Genomic DNA, 17867 nt, shown 5'->3' on the forward strand with positions numbered 1-17867 from the left:
ATATATATGTCATTTATGAAAAATATTGATGCGGAAATATCAAGGAAGGCTAAGGGCAAAATTGGGATTTTGGAAATTAGTTTCGTGAATTACAAAATATTAACCATAAGAAGTTGGGCTTGGAAAAAAAAAAAGAAAAAGAAAAGAGGCCCAACATTTTGTGGGTGGCCGGCCATGGCAATAAAAAGGGCCCAAGCCCATGTAAAATTTAAACCCATGTGTTAAAAGGAAAAAGGGGCCACAAGTCATTCATAATTCATGAACTTTCAAGAACAACAAAACTTGAGAGAGCTCAAGAAAGGGGCCATTAGGCTGGAAAAACAAAGAGAGAGAAAAAAATTGGAGGCCTTCCAACTTTGATCCAAATTTTTTAATTTTCTAGTATTCTTGCTAAGTTCAAGACCCTCTTCAACGTGGTATAATTATTTAAGCAAGAAAACCATTTTGGTGGCAAGTGGAAAATTGAAGAAAAAGGTAAGAATTCTATCCTTTTTATGTTGTGGAAGACTTATATGTATGTTGTAGTATGTGGAAATGAATGAAAAGTATGAAATTTGTGTGTTGTGGGTGTGGCCGTGTGGGTATGTGTGAGTGTATGTGGCCGTGTATGTGTGTGTAGTGTAGGGAAGATGAACTAATTTTTATGTAGTAATTTGGTTGTTGTTGATATGTATTCTATGATGAAAATGAGAATTTGGTGATTCGAGTTGAAGTTGTGATGATTGTGGGCTGTTTTGGAAGCCACCATGGTCATTAATATAGTTCTTGTATTTGCGGGAATAACATTGCTAACGTATGAATTGTTGTTGTAGTTTATGAATTCGAAAGAAGAAAATGCGTCGTCGTAGTTTTGTTGCATTTGTAGAAGTTTCGGGTGGAATATGGTGTTAGTGGGATTGTTTGAATATTGCACAAATTTTTTAAAGCGTTCTTGAATTGTGATTGAATGATCTTGGATTAGTAATGAATATGTGAGCGTTGATATTGGCTTGAAAATACGTAGTTGAATTGAATGTGATAAGCTACGTAGAGATAGAAGGTTACTAATATTAGAATGCGCTTTAAATTGATTCTTGATGTTATTGGTATGGTTGTTGGTATTGTTGGTATGGTTGTTGATGAATTTGGCCGAGTTAAATTCTCGGGGATGTTGAATTTACAGGGGAGATGCTGCCGAAATTTCTGTAGACAAGTACTAGTTAGAATTGGATTTCTAAGTACTTGTAGCTAATGTTTGGTAATTGATAATGTTATTGTAGATATTGGAGAGCCCGAGACTTGAGTCGGGATTTGGTTAGCGAGCGATCGAGGTATGTAAAGCCTACCCTTCTTTCTTTTGGCATGACCTTTATGAAATGAACAAATGACATATATGTATGCTTCTGAAGAAAATTCTATTCTTAGAGCCACTAGGATGGCCGATGTCTTTGACCTCCATAAGCTATTCCATATGGTTTGATACACATTTATGATTTTCGAAGATTCTAGTTGATATGTTTCCAAATGTTGTTCGAAAAAATATTTGATATGGCTAAAGTCTTGGATATATATTTGATACGCACATATGATTCAAAAGGCTCAATTTGATTTGCTTTATAGCGATAGTTGGAAGTTCCATAGTATGATGGTTACTTGATTGTTTTTCAAAAGAAAAGAGCTTCTGAAACGTTTTTAGAAATTCTGTACTTCAAAAGTTCGTAACTTTCGTATACTAACTCCGATTGACCCGAAACTGATTTCTGAGCCTTCGGATGTCGTAAATATATTTGTCCATCGAGTTTTGAAATTTATTTATTTATATGCATATGGTTTTCTCACTATTCCGCTCGTGCATACTACTATTACATCGTTCGCCGGATCCCGGGCCGATTTTGTGATCGTGCGCACTATGTTATATTCGGCAGTATGATGTGTTACGGTTCCCCGAGACCTCGCCATAGGGCCGGGTACCGCTTATAAACGGCGTTATGATGTGATATGGCATATGATGTTTTCTGATGATGTGATATGTTTTGATGATATGATATGTTCGGGGATTGTACGGAGATTTGAAACTTTCTGGAGTATGATGTGTTGTGGCGCCAGCGTCGGAGTGGCGACCACGATCCTGAGCCTTATGCATGATTTTTATTTGCATTATATATATTTTCAGCACAGGTTTTGAGATACTAATTTTGTATCCACTTTTTGTACCTCTCACTTCAGTTATGACTCGGATTACTGTATTTCATGCTTTACATACTCAGTACATATTTCGTACTAACCCCCTTTCTTCGGGGGATGCGTTTCATGCCCGCAGGTACAGACGTTCGTTAAGGTGACCCGCCAGTGTAGGATACTTAATCTGCTATTTGGAGTACTCCCTTTGATTCGGAGCTCATATTTTTGGTACATATCTTTTGTCATACATATTTCTGTATATATGACTATTTGAGGGTACGGCGGGGCCCTGTCCCGTCATATGTTCTGTTATGGTTTGTAGAGGCCTGTAGACATATATGTGGGTCATAAGCTTAGTAGCTTCGAAGATAGAAGCATTTGGAGAATATCATAAACTCGTAGAAGATTTAGATGATTGGCCAAAGAACCATGCCTTATGAAAGAAGGGTTAGCCTTACATACCTTTTCCGTTCAACTATTCTACACTTGCGCGTTCTCCTCCAATGCTAGCATTTCTTCCTTCATTAAAGTCATACTATCATTAGAATCGATAGCTAGCATATATGACTAAAGCTAGAGAAAATCGGACAGCATCCCCTCTATTCATACGTCATTCCTCTATAGCGTATATCAGCTCTCACACGTCAATAATACATTCACAATACCATAACAATAGTCATTATTCATCCACATTATCCACATTTCTCAATTTGCTTTCAATTACCCATATCCATGGCTATAACACACGACTATGTCCATTCACGTACGTTGCTTCTCTTGTTCTCAACATCATTTATGACATATTTAAATTACAATACATCAAGAATCATAACTCAATTCAAACTATTTCTCAAAATGGCACTATTCCACATTCATGACCCATTTTGCCATACCTCTCTACAATCCAAGCATTTCAACTCTTAAAAACCTTAAACAACATATAAATATCATAATTCTTACCTTAGATGTCGTAGGAACAAGCCTTGGTTGATAATACTCCACTTGAGCAAAATCCTAGTTTATCTCCAATGAGATTTCTTGACTTGTATGATCCTTAATGGGTTTTCCTTATACTTGATTCACTTAGTTTATGTTGTTGATCACCAAATATCCTTGAATTCTTCTGGAATTTATGTAGAGAGATGTTTTAGAGAGAAGGGGTGTCATGTAGAAGTGAAATGAAATGAAATAATAAACTTGGTCCCCTTTTTTATAATCCATAATTTGATCTGAAATGAACAGTCGTCGAAAGTGCACAGTGGTTGTAAATCCAGTTTACGGGTCGTATTTCGTGGTCGTATTGAAGCATAACAGAACCAGAAAGGTATGCTGGAGTCATGGTGATTTACGATCACGATTTACGGGCCGTATTTCGATTTACGGTCCGTATTCCAAGTCGTATTTAACCATTTGATCATTTGGCAGAAAGTTGAAGTTTTGGAAGTTAAAATACGACATGGCAGTTTACGGGCCGTATTTCATTTTACGTTCAACTGGCCAAAGTGCAAATCTGTAACTTTCCACATTTTTTGAATCTATAGTTAGTCATCATGGAGCATAACCTATCTCTTATTGCAATCTCCTTTGGAATCTTACTTAGGGTCATCAATGTCATTTCATACTCATGGAAATATCGTATACTCATACTCCTCACTAGTGCATTCACTTGCGTACCAACAGAAAAGTTTTCGAGGTGTAACAAAAGGTCTCTGAATTGCGATTCAAGCTTCTGAATGGAAGCTGAATGAGATAGTTGAACCTGAGAAATTCCCTTGATTGTGCTCTCTGTTCTGTCCTGATTCATTAGCATTTTCTGCATCATACTTTTTAGCTCCGCAGAATCATTAGCAGCATTACTAGCAGAGTTGCTAGCTGAATTGTCTCTCCACTGTTGGGAATTTGATGCTTGCCCCCTTGGTGGAATGTAGGGGTTCGAGCTCTTGTTGCCATAATTGTTGTTATTGTAATTCTCTTGATTTGGATTTCCCTGATCATTTCTGCTATAATTGTTCCCTTGAACTTGGTGTTGAGGCTTTTGCCATGGGTGATGGCCCGGACCTTGATAATTTTGCCTTTGATAGCCTCCTTGCGAGTTGTTGACATAATTAGCATCTTCATACTGTTGTTGCCCATGTTAGTACATCCCCTCAGGGACTTGATACATTCCCTGTGGATGAGGTGGTAACTCCTCAACAACATTTACCCCTTGTGCATCTTTTTCTGCCAGCTTCTTTGATAATAGATCCACAGTGGTTTGCAATTGAGCAAAGGCATGATCTCTCTCATGGTTTTCTTTTGCAACGGCAGCTAGTGATGGACTACCATAAGATAGACTCTCACTATCATTTTAATGCCAAGCTTGATTGTGGGTGGTGAGTTTATCAAGCAAACGGGTGATGACGATAAATGACTTGTCCATGAAGCATCCTCCCGCGGCAGTATTGACAGCAATCTGATTCATTGTATCTAAGCCCTTGTAGAATTTCTCCGTGAGAATAGCGTCTAAAAACCCTTGAGTTGGAGATTGAGCTAGATAGTACTTGAACCGCTCCCATGCCGAATATAATTGTTCCCCCGGGAGCTTTTTGAACTCAAAGATCTTATCTCGAAGTTTAGCTTTTTTGCTCGGTAGGAACCATTTTTTTTGTTCAGGTGACCCGCCAGTGAAGGATACTTATTCTGCTATTTGGAGTACTCCATTTGATTCGGAGCTCATATTTTTGGTACATATCTTTTGTCATACATATTTCTGTATATATGACTATTTGAGGGTACGGCGGGGCCCTGTCCCGTCATATGTTCTGTTATGGTTTCTAGAGGCCTATAGACATATATGTGGGTCATGGGTCATGTTTGTTCGATTATGTTTGTGATTTGTGCCTTTAGAGGTCCCGTTTGCTATTATGGCCAAAACGGCCCATATGTTTGTATATGTATGTATGTTCAGGCGATGTGTATTCCGCCAGCCTACCGGCTTTTGGTATGATATGTTTGTACAGGTGACCGCTTAAGATGATATCTGTTTCTCAGTATCCGTATAAATAATATATATTAAATTTGAATAAGTCTTTGATATGTCGATGTGGTAAGCAAGTCTGTATGGGTGTCCATTTAGGGCACTAGTCACTGCCCACGGGGCTGGGTCTTGACAAAAGTGGTATCAGAGCCAGGTTTGTCCTCGGAATGTCTACAGGCCGTGTCTAGTAGAGTCTTGTTTATCGGTGTGTTGTGCACCATATCTATAAACAGGAGGCTACAAGACATTTAGGGTGTTACCTTTCTTTGGATCTTAGATCGTGCGATAGAGCTGTGCTATTAGGATGATTTCTTTCTGACCGATTGTTATGTTTACAGTGATGCCTCCGAAGAAGACGACAGCTGGCCAGAAGGGCAAAGCAGTGGCCGGAGAGACCAGTCAGATACAGAGGGTCACTCGGGCTCGTGCTCAGACTATGCCCGATATTGCGCCCCAGTCAGCGGATTCTGCTACACCCCCACCATCAGAGGTGCCTGGAGCGGCTCCACTATTAGCTCCGGAGGCTCCAGGGCCCGAGCCTCCAGCTCCCCAGCTAGGGGCGGAGGACAGGGCGATGAGAGAGGCTGTGCAGTTATTGACGACATTAGTAGCAGGACAGGCTCGCAGACGCGGGCTAGGGGGTGATGATGGTGACAGACGTGGCAGTTTGAGGGTCCGTGATTTCTTGACTTGTAATCCCCCAGAGTTCTACGGGTCTAAGCTCGAAGAGGACCCCAGGATTTCATTCGACAGATGCAGCGCACACTGAGACTTGTCAGGGCTTCTGAGACTGAGTCTGTCGAGCTAGCCTCACATATATTGCGGGACGTAGCGATTAATTGGTATGAGTCTTAGGAGCTGTCCAGAGGCGAGGATGCTCCCCCAGCCGTGTGGGATGAGTTTACAGCAGCTTTTCTCAGCCACATTTTTCCCCCAGAGTTGCGGCGGGCGAGAGTTGACAGATTTTTACAGCTGAGGCAGAGAGGCAGGAGTGTCCGAGAGTACAACTTGGAGTTTGATTCTCTGGCCAGATATGCACCTACATAGTAGCTGATATGGCTGACCGGATGCATCGGTACGTGATAGGGCTGGATCATTATTTGGTGGATAGCTGTATGGCGATGGCGTCGCAGACTGGGATGGACATTGCCCGGTTACAGGCCTACGCGCAGGGTATGGAGGACCAGCACAGAGGGCGCCAGCCTGATAGAGATCGTGACAGGAGGCATCCCAAGAGGGCTAGATCAGCCAGTTATTCAGTGGAGTCTCGAGGCAGGCAGCCTCAGCAGCAGTATAGCAGATATCCCCCTCAGTCAGGCTGGAGTACACATCCACAGTCTACAGGCAGACGATTTGACGGTGCAGGGCACTGAGGAGCGGGCCAGAGCTCCAGGGCTTCAGGTTCGCAGGTGAGCCGAGGTTCCTGTCAAGCGAGGCTACCTATGCCTCGGTGTTCTTATTGTGGGAGGTCTCATCCAGGAGAGTGCTACCGAGCTACAAGAGCCTGTTTTTCTTGTGGCCGCCAGGGCCATATTATGAGAGATTGTCCGTTGGCGGGTGGTTCTGGTGGTGCAGCTCAGCCGACGGGATCAGCTGCTGGTTCGTCTTCCACTCCTTCAACTATGTGCCCTGCGGGGCGGGGTATGCCAGCACCAACGGGCCGCGGTAGAGGCCGTGGTGGGGTTTCTGATTCTAGCGGTCCTTCAAACCGCATATATGCATTGGCTAGCCGACAGGATCAGGAGGCGTCGCCAAATGTGGTCACAGGTACATTATTGGTTTTCTCTCGAGCTGTATATGCATTGATAGACCCAGGTTCTACCTTATCATATATTTCTCCCCTCGTTGATGGTAAAATTGGGATAACACCTGAACCTATAGAGTCGTTCGAGGTAGCTACGTCGCTCGGGGATTTTATTATAGCGAGGTAGGTTTATAAGGATTGTTCTGTGATTATATATGGTCGTTGCACCAAGGCCGATTTGGTAGAGTTAGATATGATGGAATTCGATGTTATCATGGGCATGGATTGGTTAGCCTCCTGTTATGCTAATGTTGACTGTCAGAAAAAGGTAGTTCATTTCCAGTTTCCAGGGGAACCAGTTATAGAATGGCCAGGAAATACAGCATCGCCGAGGGGTAAGTTTATTTCATACCTTAAGGCCAGAAAGATGATTCAGAAAGGGTATATTTATCATTTGGTCCGTGTGCATGATACTAAAGCAGAAACATCTACTCTCCAGTCAGATCCGGTTGTTAATGAATTTCCAGATGTATTCTTGGATGAGCTTCCAGGTCTCCCGCCTGAGCGGGAGATAGAATTCACGATAGATGTATTGCCAGATACCCAGCCTGTATCTATTCCTCCTTACAGAATGGCACCTGCAGAATTGAAAGAATTGAAAGAGCAGCTGAAGGATTTATTAGAAAAAGGCTTCATCAGACCCAGTACATCACCCTGGGGAGCACCGGTATTGTTTGTAAGAAAGAAAGATGGGTCGCTGCGGATGTGCATTGATTACAGACAGCTGAATAAGGTGACTATAAAGAATAAATATCCCCTCCCCCGGATTGATGATTTATTTGACTAGTTGCAGGGTGCTAAATATTTTTCGAAGATAGATTTGCGCTCGGGCTATCATCAGGTGCGGGTACGAGAGGCAAATATTCCAAAGACTGCTTTCAGGACCCGATATGGGCATTATGAGTTCAGGGTGATGTCTTTTGGGCTGACCAACGCCCTAGCAGTGTTTATGGATTTGATGAATCGGGTATTCAGGCCGTTTTTAGACATGTTTGTGATCGTATTTATTGATGATATTCTGGTTTATTCCCGATCATCAGAGGAGCATTCAGATCATCCGAGGACAGTACTTGGCACACTTCGGCAACAGAAATTATATGCTAAGTTCTCCAAGTGTGAATTCTGGTTAACCTCAATGGCATTCTTGGGGCATATCGTCGGGGCAGATGGTATTCGGGTCGATACACAGAAGATCGAGGCTGTACAGAATTGGCCTAGGCCTACCACACCGACGGAGGTACGCAGAATTCTGGGATTAGCAGGGTATTACAGGAGGTTTGTGGAGAATTTTGCTTCTATTGTAGCACCATTAACGAAGCTAACTTAGAAGGCAGCAAAATTTTAGTGGACCGATGTTTGTGAACGCAGCTTCCAGTTGCTGAAGGAAAAATTGATTACAGCTCTAGTTTTAACTCTTCCTGAAGGGTCAGACGGGTATGTTATTTATTGTGATGCTTCCGGTATTGGGATAGGTTGTGTACTAATGCAGCATGGTCGAGTTATAGCCTATGCTTCCCGGCAGCTCAAACCGCACGAGAGAAATTATCCCACTCATGATCTGGAATTAGCTGCGGTAATTCATGCATTAAAAATATGGCGACATTACTTATATGGGGTTCATGTTGATATTTATACGGATCACAAAAGTCTTCAGTATATTTTTAAACAAAAAGAGTTGAATTTGCGGCAAAGAAGGTGGCTCGAATTATTGAAAGATTATGACGTTGACATTTTGTATCATCCGGGAAAAGCCAATGATGTAGCAGATGCACTTAGTCACAAGTCTATGGGTAGTTTGATCGACGTGCAGCCAGAGAAGAAAGAATTAGTTCATGAGATTCATCAGCTAGCCAGTCTTGGAGTCCGTTTGGCCGACTCTGGAATATTGGGGTTTCTGTCCGAGAAGTTGCTGAATCATCCATTATAGAAGAGGTAAAACGACGTCAGTTCGAGGATCATATTCTGGTACAGTACAGAGATGTGGCCCTTGATAAGGAAAAGACCCAGTTCAAAATTTCACCTGACGGGGTATTATTATATGGAGACAGGTTATGTGTACCTGACGTTGCAGGGCTGCGGTGACAGATTATGGGAGAGGCACATTATGCTCGGTATTCTGTTCATCCTGGATCCACTAAAATGTACCATGATCTCAGGTGTTTATAATGGTGGGATGGTATGAAAAGAGACATTGCAGAGTTTGTTGCTCAGTGTCCAAATTGCCAACAGGTTAAAATCGAGCATCAGAAGCTCGGTGGATTGTTACAGGAAATGGAAATTCCAGCTTGGAAATGGGAAATAATTAATATGGATTTCATTACAGGTTTACCGCGCACTCCACACAGGTATGATTCTATATGGGTTATTGTTGATAGGCTGACAAAATCAGCCCATTTTCTTCCGGTCAGGACTACTTATTCGGCTGAGGATTATGCCAGATTGTATATTAAAGAGATAGTAAGGCTTCACGGAATTCCTATATCTATTATAACCGACAGGGGTTCCCAGTTTACGGCTAACTTCTGGAGGTCATTTCAGGACGGATTAGGGACTCAGGTGAGTCTAAGTACAACATTCCATCCTCAGTCTGACGGGCAGGCCGAGCGTACTATTCAGACGCTGGAAGATATGCTACGGGCATGTGTTATTGATTTCAGAGGTAGTTGGGATGATCATTTGCCGCTTATTGAATTTGCTTATAATAATAGTTATCATTCCAGCATTCAGATGGCGCCGTATGAAGCCTTATATGGTAGAAAATGCAGATCTCCGATTGGTTGGTTCGATGTGGGTGAAACTAAATTGATTGGTCTAGATATGATCCAGCAAGCAGTCGATAAGGTGAAACTCATCCGAGAACGGTTATTAGCAGCCCAGAGTCGACAGAAGTCATATGCAGATAAACGACGTTGACCTTTAGAGTTCCAGATTGGTGACTGGGTATTTATGAAAGTGTCGCCTATGAAAGGTGTAATGAGATTCGGCAGAAAAGGAAAGCTCAGTCCGAGATATATTGGGCCTTATCAGATCGTTCGAAAAATAGGCGAGGTCGCCTACGAGTTAGACTTACCATCTGATCTGGAGGCAGTACATCCGGTATTCCATGTATCAATGCTCCGTAAGTGTATTGGCGATCCTTGCAGAGTATTTCCTATAGAGGATATCCAGGTAACTGAGGAGCTGTCCTACGAAGAACAACCTGTAGCTATTTTGGATCGTCAGGTGAGGAGACTGCACACCAAGGACGTGCCCTCTGTTAAGGTCTTGTGGCGAAACAATAATCGAGAAGAAATGACCTGGGAAGCGGAGGACGAGTTGAAGAAGAAGTATCCTCACTTGTTTCCTATGTCTACAGGTAATTTAAATTCCCTTAAACTGGTTATATTGATTGGTGAATAAATTGTATGTGCTGTCCATAAAAAGAAACTCCCCCGAAATGCTTGCAAGACCCTATAAGGCTAGTTTAACATTCGAGGACGAATGTTCTAAAGGGGGGGGGGGGGGGGGGAGGATGTTATATCCCGTAATATTGCACATTCGGATAAATTGAAATAATTGTGACTAGTAAGAGATAAGGCAACATTTTGCTCTTATTTAATATATATGTCATTTATGAAACATATTGATGCGGAAATATCGAGGAAGGCTAAGGGCAAAATTGGGATTTTGGAAATTAGTTTCGTGAATTACAAAATATTAACCATAAGAAGTTGGGCTTGGAAAATAAAAAAAAAAAAAAAAAAAAAAAAAAAAAGAGGCCCAACATTTTGTGGGTGGCCGGCCATGGCAATAAAAAGGGCCCAAGCCCATGTAAAAGGAAAAAGGGGCCACAAGTCATTCATAATTCAAGAACTTTCAAGAACAACAAAACTTAAGAGAGCACAAGAAAGGGGCCATTCGGCCGGAAAAAAAAAAGAGAGAAAAAAATTGGAGGCCTTCCAACTTTGATCCAAAATTTTTAATTTTCTAGTATTCTTGCTAAGTTCAAGACCCTCTTCAACGTGGCATAATTATTTAAGCAAGAAAACCATTTTGGTGGCAAGTGGAAAATTGAAGAAAAAGGTAAGAATTCTATCCTTTTTATGTTATAGAAGACTTATATGTATGTTGTAGTATGTGGAAATGAATGAAAAGTATAAAATTTGTGTGTTGTGGGTGTGGCCGTGTGGGTATGTGTGAGTGTTTGTGGCCGTGTATGTGTGTGTAGTGTAGGGAAGATGAACTAATTTTTATGTAGTAATTTGGTTGTTGTTGATATGTATTCTATGATGAAAATGAGAATTTGGTGATTCGAGTTGAAGTTGTGATGATTGTGGGCTGTTTTGGAAGCCACCATGGTCATTAATGTAGTTCTTGTATTTGCGGGAATAACATTGCTAACGTATGAATTGTTGTTGTAGTTTATGAATTCGAAAGAAGAAAATGCGTCGTCGTAGTTTTGTTGCATTTGTAGAAGTTTCGGGTGGAATATGGTGTTAGTGGGATTGTTTGAATATTGCACAAATTGTTTAAAGCGTTCTTGAATTGTGTTTGAATGATCTTGGATTAGTAATGAATATGTGAGCATTGATATTGGCTTGAAAATACGTAGTTGAATTGAATGTGATAAGCTACGTAGAGATAGAAGGTTACTAATATTAGAATGCGCTTTAAATTGATTCTTGATGTTATTGGTATGGTTGTTGGTATTGTTGGTATGGTTGTTGATGAATTTGGCCGAGTTAAATTCTCGGGGATGTTGAATTTACAGGGGAGATGCTGCCGAAATTTCTGTAGACAAGTACTAGTTAGAATTGGATTTCTAAGTACTTGTAGCTAATGTTTGGTAATTGATAATGTTATTGTAGATATTGGAGAGCCCGAGACTTGAGTCGGGATTTGGTTAGCGAGCGATCGAGGTATGTAAAGCCTACCCTTCTTTCTTTTGGCATGACCTTTATGAAATGAACAAATGACATATATGTATGCTTCTGAAGAAAATTCTATTCTTAGAGCCACTAGGATGGCCGATGTCTTTGACCTCCATAAGCTATTCCATATGGTTTGATACACATTTATGATTTTCGAAGATTCTAGTTGATATGTTTCCAAATGTTGTTCGAAAAAATATTTGATATGGCTAAAGTCTTGGATATATATTTGATACGCACATATGATTCAAAAGGCTCCATTTGATTTGCTTTATAGCGATAGTTGGAAGTTCCATAGTATGATGGTTACTTGATTTTTTTTCAAAAGAAAAGAGCTTCTGAAACGTTTTTAGTAATTCTGTACTTCAAAAGTTCGTAACTTTCGTATACTAACTCCGATTGACCCGAAACTGATTTCTGAGCCTTCGGATGTCGTAAATATATTTGTCCATCAAGTTTTGAAATTTATTTATTTATATGCATATGGTTTTCTCACTACTCCGCTCGTGCATACTACAATTACATCGTTCGCCGGATCCCGGGCCGGTTTTGTGATCGTGCGCACTATGTTATATTCGGCAGTATGATGTGTTACGGTTCTCCGAGACCTCGCCATAGGGCCGGGTACCGCTTATATACGGCGTTATGATGTGATATGACATATGATGTGTTCTGATGATGTGATATGTTTTGATGATATGATATGTTCGGGGATTGTACGGAGATTTGAAACTTTCTGGAGTATGATGTGTTGTGGAGCCAGCGTCGGAGTGGCGACCACGTTCCTGAGCCCTATGCATGATTTGTATTTGCATTATCTATATTTTCAGCACAGGTTTTGAGATACTAATTCTGTATCCACTTTCTGTACCTCTCACTTCAGTTATGACTCGGATTACTGTATTTCATGCTTTACATACTCAGTACATATTTCGTACTGACCCCCTTTCTTCGGGGGCTGCGTTTTATGCCCGCAGGTACAGACGTTCGTTCAGGTGACCCGCCAGTGTAGGATACTTATTCTGCTATTTGGAGTACTCCCTTTGATTCGGAGCTCATATTTTTGGTACATATCTTTTGTCATACATATTTCTGTATATATGACTATTTGAGGGTACGGCGGGGCCCTGTCCCGTCATATGTTCTGTTATGGTTTGTAGAGGCCTGTAGACATATATGTGGGTCATGGGTCATGTTTGTTCGATTATGTTTGTGATTTGTGCCTTAAGCGGTCCTGTTTGCTATTATGGCCAAAACGGCCCATATGTTTGTATATGTATGTATGTTCGGGCGATGTGTATTCCGCCAGCCTACCGGCTTTTGGTATGATATGTCTGTACAGGTGACCGCTTAAGATGATATCTGTTTCTCAGTATCCGTATAAATAATGTATATTAAATTTGAATAAGTCTTTGATATGTCGATGTGGTAAGCAAGTCTGTATGGGTGTCCATTTAGGGCACTAGTCACGGCCCACGGGGCTGGTCGTGACAATAATAATCATACATAGATACATATACTTAATAACTCATAAGCATCTTTACTATTATCCTCATCCATCACATATACCTTAATAGGCCTACTCGTCATACGAGGAACTTAGTACAATCGTAGCATATCGAGAATCATAAGCTTAGTAGCTTCGAAGATAGAAGCATTTGGAGAATATCATAAGCTCGTAGAAGATTTAGATGATTGGCCAAAGAACCATTCCTTATGAAAGAAGGGTTAGCCTTACATACCTTTTCCGTTCAACTATTCTACACTTGCGCGTTCTCCTCCAATGCTAGCATTTCTTCCTTCATTAAAGTCATACTATCATTAGAATCGATAGCTAGCATATATGACTAAAGCTAGAGAAAATCGGACAGCATCCCCTCTATTCATACGTCATTCCTCTATAGCGTATATCAGCTCTCACACGTCAATAATACATTCACAATACCATAACAATAGTCATTATTCATCCACATTATCCACATTTCTCAATTTGCTTTCAATTACCCATATCCATAGCTATAACACACGACTATGTCCATTCACGTACATTGCTCATCTCTTGTTCTCAACATCATTTATAACATATTTACATTACAATACATCAAGACTCATAACTCAATTCAAACTATTTCTCAAAATGGCACTATTCCACATTCATGACCCATTTTGCCATACCTCTCTACAATCCAAGCATTTCAACTCTTAAAAACCTTAAACAACATATAAATATCATAATTCTTACCTTAGATGTCGTAGGAACAAGCCTTGGTTGATAATACTCCACTTGAGCAAAATCCTAGTTTATCTTCAATGAGATTTCTTGACTTGTATGATTCTTAATGGGTTTTCCTTATACTTGATTCACTTAGTTTATGTTGTTGATCACCAAATATCCTTGAATTCTTCTGGAATTTATGTAGAGAGATGTTTTAGAGAGAAGGGGTGTCATGTAGAAGTGAAATGAAATGAAATAATAAACTTGGTCCCCTTTTTAATAACCCAAAATTTGATCTGAAATAAACAGTCGTCGAAAGTGCACAGTGGTTGTAAATCCAGTTTACGGTCCGTATTCTAGTTTACGGGCCGTATTTCGTGGTCGTATTTAAGCATAACAGAACCAGAAAGGTATGCTGGAGTCATGGTGATTTACGATCACGATTTACGGGCTGTATTTCGATTTACGGTCCGTATTCCAAGTCGTATTTAACCATTTGATCATTTGGCAGAAAGTTGAAGTTTTGGAAGTTAAAATACGACATGGCAGTTTACGGGCCGTATACCACTTTACGGTCCGTATTTCATTTTACGTTCAACTGGCCAAAGTGCAAATCTGTAACTTTCCACATTTTTTGAATCTATAGTTAGTCATCATGGAGCATAACCTATCTCTTATTGCAATCTCCTTTGGAATCTTACTTAGGGTCATCAATGTCATTTCATACTCGTGGAAATATCGTATACTCATACTCCTCACTAGTGCATTCACTTGCGTACCAACAGAAAAGTTTTCGAGGTGTAACAAAAGGTCTCTGAATTGCGATTCAAGCTTCTGAATGGAAGCTGAATGAGATAGTTGAACCTGAGAAATTCCCTTGATTGTGCTCTCTGTTCTGTCCTGATTCATTAGCATTTTCTGCATCATACTTTTTAGCTCCGCAGAATCATTAGCAGCATTACTAGCAGAGTTGCTAGCTGAATTGTCTCTCCACTGTTGGGAATTTGATGCTTGCCCCCTTGGTGGAATGTAGGGGTTCGAGCTCTTGTTGCCATAATTGTTGTTATTGTAATTCTCTTGATTTGGATTTCCCTGATCATTTCTGCTATAATTGTTCCCTTGAACTTGGTGTTGAGGCTTTTGCCATGGGTGATGGCCCGGACCTTGATAATTTTGCCTTTGATAGCCTCCTTGCGAGTTGTTGACATAATTAGCATCTTCATACTGTTGTTGCCCATGTTAGTACATCCCCTCAGGGACTTGATACATTCCCTGTGGATGAGGTGGTAACTCCTCAACAACATTTACCCCTTGTGCATCTTTTTCTGCCAGCTTCTTTGATAATAGATCCATAGTGGTTTGCAATTGAGCAAAGGCATGATCTCTCTCATGGTTTTCTTTTGCAACCTATCTCTCATGGTTTTCTTTAGTCATCATGGAGCATAACCTATCTCTTATTTCAATCGCCTTTGGAATCTTACTTAGGGTCATCAATGTCATTTCATACTCGTGGAAATATCGTATACTCATGCTCCTTACTAGTGCATTCACTTGCGTACCAACAGAAAATTTTTCGAGGTGTAACAAAAGGTCTCTGAATTGCGATTCAAGCTTCTGAATGGAAGCTGAATGAGATAGTTGAACCTGAGAAATTCCCTTGATTGTGCTCTCTGTTCTGTCCTGATTCATTAGCATTTTCTGCATCATACGTTTTAGCTCCGCAGAATCATTAGCAGCATTACTAGCAGAGTTGCTAGCTGAATTGTCTCTCCACTGTTGGGAATTTGATGCTTGCCCCCTTGGTGGAATGTAGGGGTTCGAGCTCTTGTTGCCATAATTGTTGTTATTGTAATTCTCTTGATTTGGATTTCCCTGATCATTTCTGCTATAATTGTTCCCTTGAACTTGGTGTTGAGGCTTTTGCCATGGGTGATGGCCCGGACCTTGATAATTTTGCCTTTGATAGCCCCCTTGCCAGTTGTTGACATAATTAGCATCTTCATACTGTTGTTGTCCATCTTAGTACATCCCCTCAGGGACTTGATACATTCCCTGTGGATGAGGTGGTAACGCCTCAACAACATTTACCCCTTGTGCATCCTCTTCTGCCAGCTTCTTTGATAATAGATCCACAGTGGTTTGCAATTGAGCAAAGGCATGATCTCTCTCATGGTTTTTGTCACGACCCGTCTAGGGGCCGTGACGAGTACCCGATACTTGTACCGAGCACCCCTTGTCTATCGTTTTACCTTTACCTCTTAGCAAGCCATGTAAACAGAGCCTTTTTTTTTTTTGAACATTAACACTAGCGGCGTCATTCTGAACATAGACTAATAAACTTCGTTATCACTTATACATCAACATTAGCATGCCAAAACACCATATATCTAACTGTACTTAACTGACTGTACATAACTGTCTACGAGCCTCTAGACGTAGTACACTTATACATAGAAAGGGCCGGGTGCTGCCGTGCCCGAATATACATACACAAAATAGTACCGCAGAAGTGAGGCTCCGGAACAACTGGAGCGCTGTCAACACTGCTGGTAAGGCTCCTAAGGATCAAATCCGCCTATCTGCTGACCTGCGCGGCATGAAACGCAGCATCCACAAGAAGGGACGTCAGTACGAATAGTGTACCGAGTATGTAAGGCATGAAAGATAACACTAGCAGTAACATAATGTATAATTAATAATGTCATGGAGTCATAGAATATAGAAGACAGAACATATCTCACGTCATATATTATCATCTCGTATCATATCGTATTATATCTTATCTTGTCTTGTCGTAGTATATCACGTCATAGTATATCGTGTCATAGAGTGTCAGGCTATAGTATATCATAACATAGTACCTCATATCGTAGCATGGCATGTTATAGCATGTCGTGTCATAGCATAGCGTGTCATAGCATGTCTTACCATAGCATAGCATATCATAGCGTATCATAGCATAGCATAGCTTGTCATATCATGTCCTGTCGTAGCAGATCATAGCATATCATGTCATAGTATAGCTTACCATAACATATCTTATCATAGCATGTATGGTCATGACATGGTAGGTCATATCATAGCGCCGAACAATGCCGGCTCACCCACATAGCGCCGATATACACCGGCTCACCCATATATCCCGTGTCCGGGCACCCCGCGTCCGGGATGATAAGCCAGCTGATCAGGTAGCAATGAAACATGTTTCCCTTCCCATTCCCCCATGTATCCCTTCCCCCCAACCCAGGTTCATATACATAGCTTGCTTACATATACATGTCTTATATACATTTACTTATCTTATATACATATATATCTTTTATATACTTATACATATCTTATATACATATACATGTTTTATATATATATATACATGTCTTATATACATAGACATGTTTTCTATATGTATATATCCTATAAGCACACAATGGAGCCCAAGGAAAAATCATATAGCCATCGGAGCGGCGTAAGGCCGGTGACCTCCGATTACATTATGGAATACTCGTGATCGCTCTTGTCTCACCTCGAAGGGACGAATATTTTGAGGTGAGATGGTCAATGGAGAATAGTATTAAAGTAAACGTAGAATGAAATTGTGGGCATCATAGATGACAGTTCATAGACTTTGAAATCTTTAGAAAATAAAGTCATAGCTAGGAAATATAAATAAGATTCAAAAATTAATTTATCATTTTCATATTTACATAAGATACTTAGCTTAGTTATCTTGGTCATAGAGTCGTTCCGGTAGCACGTATCATA

At 40.7% G+C, this 17867-nt stretch overlaps 1 non-coding gene across 1 annotated transcript; it reads left to right on the forward strand.

The window, feature by feature from the left end:
- Nucleotides 1–4667: 4667 nt before the first annotated feature.
- On the forward strand, nt 4668–4774 carry LOC132608503 (small nucleolar RNA R71). The gene has a single exon (XR_009570417.1). It is a non-coding gene; the product is annotated as a small nucleolar RNA R71 (small nucleolar RNA).
- The last annotated feature ends 13093 nt before the right edge of the window (nt 4775–17867 follow it).

The sequence above is a fragment of the Lycium barbarum genome, chromosome 8 (genome assembly GCF_019175385.1).
Source record: "Lycium barbarum isolate Lr01 chromosome 8, ASM1917538v2, whole genome shotgun sequence".
Taxonomy (NCBI): domain Eukaryota; kingdom Viridiplantae; phylum Streptophyta; class Magnoliopsida; order Solanales; family Solanaceae; genus Lycium; species Lycium barbarum.